Source organism: Lissotriton helveticus, chromosome 3_1, assembly GCF_964261635.1.
Source record: "Lissotriton helveticus chromosome 3_1, aLisHel1.1, whole genome shotgun sequence".
Lineage (NCBI taxonomy): Eukaryota > Metazoa > Chordata > Amphibia > Caudata > Salamandridae > Lissotriton > Lissotriton helveticus.
In genome coordinates, this window is record NC_136061.1 from 1,056,868,319 (window position 1) to 1,056,874,318 (window position 6,000).

Consider the following 6,000-nt stretch of genomic DNA (forward strand, 5'->3'; position numbering starts at 1 on the left):
GCCATCTTGGGCCCATCACGTCACAGACACGTGGTCCCGGACGAGCCGCGGCCACGGCCCCAGCGAGCACGCCATCGAGGCACCAAGAGCCCTCCGGGTGGTAGAGTGGCCACTCAACCAGAGACAAGGAGAGGGAAGTTTCGATGGCTCTCCAACAGTCCCCGGATGCCTGGTTTCGATCGACCTCCGGCCTCCCTGAGCGCTGGCCCCACCCCCTGCTGGGTGTCTGGACACCATCATCCCGGCCCCTCTGACACCCAGGCGAGAGGGTCCGGACATCAAAGGACTCCAGACCTATATCTGGGCCAGCCCCGGAGTAGCACGGCAGTTGTATCCCGGAGTCGAGAAGCCCTGCTGACGCTGTCGCGGCTGACCCTGAGACGAACTCCCCTTGCTGCTCTACCTGGAACCTGCTGGCGCTGCCGCGGTCCATCTTCGCTGTAACCACCTTGGAGCCTGCTGGCGCTGCCGCGGTCCATCTTTGCTGTAACCATCTTGGAGCCTGCTGGCGCTGCCGCGGTCCACACTCGCTGAATCATCTTGGAACCTGCTGGCGCTGCCGCGGTCCACACTCGCTGAATCGTCTTGGAACCTGCTGGCGCTGCCGCGGTCCCCACTCGCTGAACCATCTTGGAGCCTGCTGGCGCTGCCGCGGTCCACACTCGCTGAACCATCTTGGAGCCTGCTGGCGCTGCCGCGGTCCACACTCGCTGAACCATCTTGGGACCTGCCGGCGCTGCCGCGGTCCACACTCGCTGAACCATCTTGGAGCCTGCTGGCGCTGCCGCGGCCCAACCTTCCGGAACCCCCCAGCTCGAGGATTGAGAGCTGTGCGTAGGGTCTCCTGGCCACCGACCATCTATAAAACTGTCCCGCTACCTTGCCCCTTGCCACAAGACTTTCCCGATCTCGGGATCTGCTGTATACATTGAAACAATACTTATTGCCAGATAAAGATTGAAAACTCTATCTACGTGTGGTGTATATTTGTAGTGGTGTGGTTACTCTGCTGTACGATTCTAGGAGAGGGCCCTCCTTTCGGAGGCCTCTCGACATCGCTCGGTCCCTTCTCTGAAGGAGGGGTAGACCTAGGGGTGGTCAGTCAGACACCTTCTGCCTCCCCCGGGTGCGCCTTTCTAACAGTAACTCTCTCTTTTTAGGGGGCGGTGTTTGTGGGCTTATTTTCCCTGCTGGCCCCCGAGGGCCCTGTTTCTCACCCATGGTGGCTCCAGTAACTTTTGGCGCCGGGATGGGAATACTTGGTCCTAAAGTTTGAGGTATCACTAATGGAACCAATTTCTCTGTAAGACTAGCAACACACACAGGAGGTGCAACCAAATTTATACTACTATCCTTAGTGGAAGCAGTTACGCCCCCTGCTGCATCCATATACTTATTCCGGAGTCCACTTAATCTATTTACCTCCACAGACATCCGATCAAGTTTTGCCACTAAAGGTTTGATAATGCCCTTGATCTTTAGGTCAATGAGGCTGGCTAGCTGGTTGAGCTGTTCGTCATCCAATTTTACAGTGCTAGCTCCCTCTACTACGTCATCTTCCTTTTCTAGGTTTTTGATAGGTGTAACAGCTTTTTTTCTAATAGAACGTGTGCCCATAGATTTCGACTATGTTTTTCGGCATGCTCTAACCACTCTGGATACAGGGGTCGGGGGATGCTGTACCATGGTGTCTATCGAAACGTCCAGGTCAACATGTTCAGGCATTTCCCTATCAGAAGCTTTGGGGTTAATGGGGTTACTACAGTCACCCTGACCCAGTACAACCGGGGGAGTGCACGTAATAGATGGTAAAGGGTCGCAGCTTAGACCTAAAGACTGTCGTCTTTCACTGTTGATTTTGTTAACCACCTTAACTAAGTAGTTATCCATGGTGCCATAAGCAGGTGGGGCACTATGTTTCGACATACTAAAAACTACAATGAGGGAGACCAAATGCAAGTCAGGTATATTACACAATATATGCAACACACACCCCTATCACTTTAAAGGTGCTCTTGTTAGAGCGTATCAAACCGTTATACAAGAAACAGGTATATTTTAGGATCTCACTGTATCTTTGAGTTGTAGATTAGGGGAAGGCCTCAAGATCCCTGCACCAAAGTCTATGGCCCAGCCCTGCCTCGGTCTGCCCCGGACGGCCACAGATGGCCCGCCCTTTGCCCGGGCTTAGCCCGGCGCCGCCCGCAACGCGGAGAGAGGACAGGACTCTTAAGCGCCTCCTGGTGCGGAAATGCTGCGTGTGGGCGAGTCAGTCCCGCTAGGTCTGCTGGGTATTGTAGTCCCCCCGCACTGCAGCCGCTGAGCTGGTGGTTTGCGGCGGCGGGGGGGACACGCTGTCTTTTAGCGCACTCGTAGCGCTGGGAAAGTTCAATTGCCCTGGGGTCCTCACGGGCAGCAAAGGGCAAAACAGCTGACCGTCCCTCCTTCTTACAAGTCTCCTGCTCCCCCGAGGGAGGACAGGACTCTTAAGCGCCTCCTGGTGCGGAAATGCTGCATGTGGGCGAGTCAGTCCCGCTAGGTCTGCTGGGGATTGTAGTCCCCCCGCACTGCGGTAGCTGAGCTGGTGGTTTGCGGCGGCGGAGAGGACAAGCTGTCTTTTAGCGCACTCGTAGCGCTGGGAAAGTTCAATTGCCCTGGGGTCCTCACGGGCAGAAAGGGGCAAAACAGCTGACCGTTCCTCCTTCTTACAAGTCTCCACTGCACTCAATAGGTTTCATGTCTTTCAGCCTGTCTAGGCCCGACATTGCCTGGTGACAGACTCCAGTACATAACACCACGTCAGCTGGGACCTCTGAGCAGCTGGGGGTGCTCAGCACAAACCCAAGAATGCAATCAGCCCCCCCACAGACACTGGTGTTATTGTAGGCTGTTCGTCACTGCAACAGCCTACACTGCAAAGGAAATTGGGACCGTGCTGGCATTCAGCCACTTTTTCCTGTTCCTTGGTATCTGGCCTTTTTCTTGAGCTCATCACTTTAGTCCCTTTGCCCACCCTTGCGTTGTATCCAAAAGCCTCAATAACATGTGGGAGTGACAGTGAGTGTTGAGGCCTGTAGTCTCTCACACACAGACTCAACTAAGCACTGATCTTCCCTCGGTTCCTGGAAGCGGTCTCCTGAACAGTGGTTACACGCCTTATCTTCATCTTCTTTAACAAACCTGACAAATAAATGCAGTACTCGCGAAGGGGTTGCGGGGGGAGGGGGTCGCGGTGGGGGGTGCGCCAAGGGAGAATAACATTAAGAAAACTTACCTGACCGCCTCTGCTCCTGGTCCGCGTTGGCGCCTCATCTTCAAACAGGAACCGGAACAGGAACAGCAGTACCGAGTGGCAACCCCTAAGCCAATCTGCAGCGCCAGGGCACAGTTAATCCTCGCCCGCAGCACGCCCATTAGGAGACTGAGGGGCTCCTAATGGGCATGCGCTAACAAGTTAAGACACAAGTGCCCATGAGTGGGCAAGGTGCGAAAATTCACCCTCCGTCCCCACTCATGCGCACTTGTGTTGTGCTGCTGCCTGCTGCCCCCATGTCTGACAATGCATGTCAGTCAACATGACGCCAGACCGCCCAGGGGGTGGGCCGTCTGACGTCATGCATTGTCAGTTCTCCCTCGGCCTTTGAACTTAAGTAAACTATTCAGTTTACTTAAGTTCAGAAACGTCGGAGCTGCGGGCGGGGAGTCTACGCCCCCACGCCCTAATGGACGCACTGCGAGGGACAGCTGATGTGTGCTGGTGAAGCCCCTACTCGATCTATTGACAAACAATTATTGGTAGCGACCGTTGCATTACAGAGCTGTTAATGTGAGAGTATTGGGTGTATATTCATTAGAAGCTGGCAGTGTGCTGTGTTACGCTAAAATTGGTAAGACTGCCTGCTAACAGTTTCAAAATGCAGGGATATGCTGTATTCACAAGAATACAGCACACCCCTGCGTTACCCCTAGTACTAGTGCTAAAAAAGCTGCCTAGCATCATCTCAGACAGCCTAGCGCCATTTTGCTAGAGTGCCTGCACTGCAGGGGCAATTGTTTATGTGCAGGAAGGGATATGTGCAGGAAGGGATACCTTCCTGCACATAAACAATCACAGGTGATTTGCTCTATGTGTGCTGTAGAATGCAGCACACGTGGTAAGAGCAAAATACTAGGAGAAATAAAACATTTCTCCTCGTATCGCCTGCTTAAGAACAGGTATTCCCTGGTGGTATTTTTGGTGATGCCCCAGACCTTGTAAATATGGGGCACCATCAAAAACAACACCCATTGCATTCCGCTTTCATGCTAAGTGCTGCATGAATAGGGGCATTATTTACTAAGGTAGCATTAAGCCACATTAAGTGGCTTAATGCCGCCTTCTCAATAAGGCGAAGGAGTTAACGCCACTCTGAATAGGGCAGTGCAGTTGATACAGAAGTCCCTTGGCACAAGTCACTATGTGAGACAGCGTAGACCCAGACAGGAATAGTAAACAACTACCCCACAGGTAAGAAGAAAGCTTCCTTATACTCAAGATAATATTTTTATTCTATTTAAGAAATTAATATGGTCTTTAAGCGTTTGCTTGTGAAATAGAAAAAAAAAATTCAGAGCGCTCTGGCTGCCTGCCCAGCATTTACTTTTTATGAAAATTAATTTTGCTGCAACCGCAAACGAAACATGAGTGAAACAATCCCTATCAGTGTGGTGCAGACGCCATAATACAATGGATGGTCCTTCACCGAGAAAGTGGCGATGAGTGTCTCCTCACATCCAGCAGCGTAGCAGACCACCTGCCAAGGTCTAAATGATCCTCTAAGACTCTTTAGAACCGTCTTCCCTTGAAATGAGTGAGAAAGAGAGTGGTCAATATTTCTTTATCTTTTAAGACCTACTAAGTTCTGTCCAGACATCACCTATCCACAAGGAAATCAGTAATAGGCAGATGTGCTATTTTAATAACTGTTGAAGCAAAATTATCAGATCAGGACTACAAATAATAAAGTAGTAAAACTAATACACTGGGAGATTTAAATCTAAATCCAGGTTTAATTTTAATACTTTCTGCTATTTACTAACGCTGATTGCAATCTGCATCTGGTGCACCTTTCATTGTGGATTCTATGGAAAATCATGTGATTTTCCAATCAGGAATATCCATTCCCTCCGAAAAAAGTTTTACCTGGCACAGAACTCTACGGGGCATAGTTACAAGCCTCTAATGCCACCACAACGTCACTTTTTGTGATGTTGTGATGGCGGTGGGGGCCTCGCCTTCTTTACAAGGCAGCATTAAGCCACTTAAAGTGGCTTTGCCCAGCCTTGTAAATAAGGCACCCTTTCACGCTGTGTTTAGCGTGAAAGGGGAGGGCAATGGGTGTTGTGGTGGGCGTTTCACTGCAACACCCATTGATTTTGATGCTGCCCCTATTTACTAGGGAATAAGAGGCAGCGCCAAAATTAAGTCCAGGAAAAACCTGGTATTAAACCGGCAAATCAAGGAGATATGCTTTATTTCTCCTCTTTTTTGCTGTTTCCATGTGTGCCGCCTTGGGGACCTTCCTGCACATAAACAATCTTCCCCTCAAACCAGGCTCCCTTGCACTATGGTACAAGTTAGCGCCAGCACAGGGGGAGACGCAAAATATGATGCCTCCCTGCGTTTCTAAAGTGACGAAGCGTGTTGTTAGCCTTCCTGGCTTAACAACACACTTTGCCACTTTATTTTTTTGTTTAAATCTGTTTTTATTAATTTTAACCCCTTCCATTGGCCGACGGCAGCACTACCTCCCCAGTGCTGCCGTCGGCCAATGGCCGACACGGCCCTGCCCATTTTTCGCAACTGCTGCACTGCTGCGAAATCGCGGCAAACGGGTTAAAAGAGTTTACATATGCATGTCAGAAAACATATATCTATTTCCGACCACATTTAGAACCTTCTAATAATATCACTTAGACATCACGGATGAGTTGGGAATGCTCTACTGTACATGTTGGTGA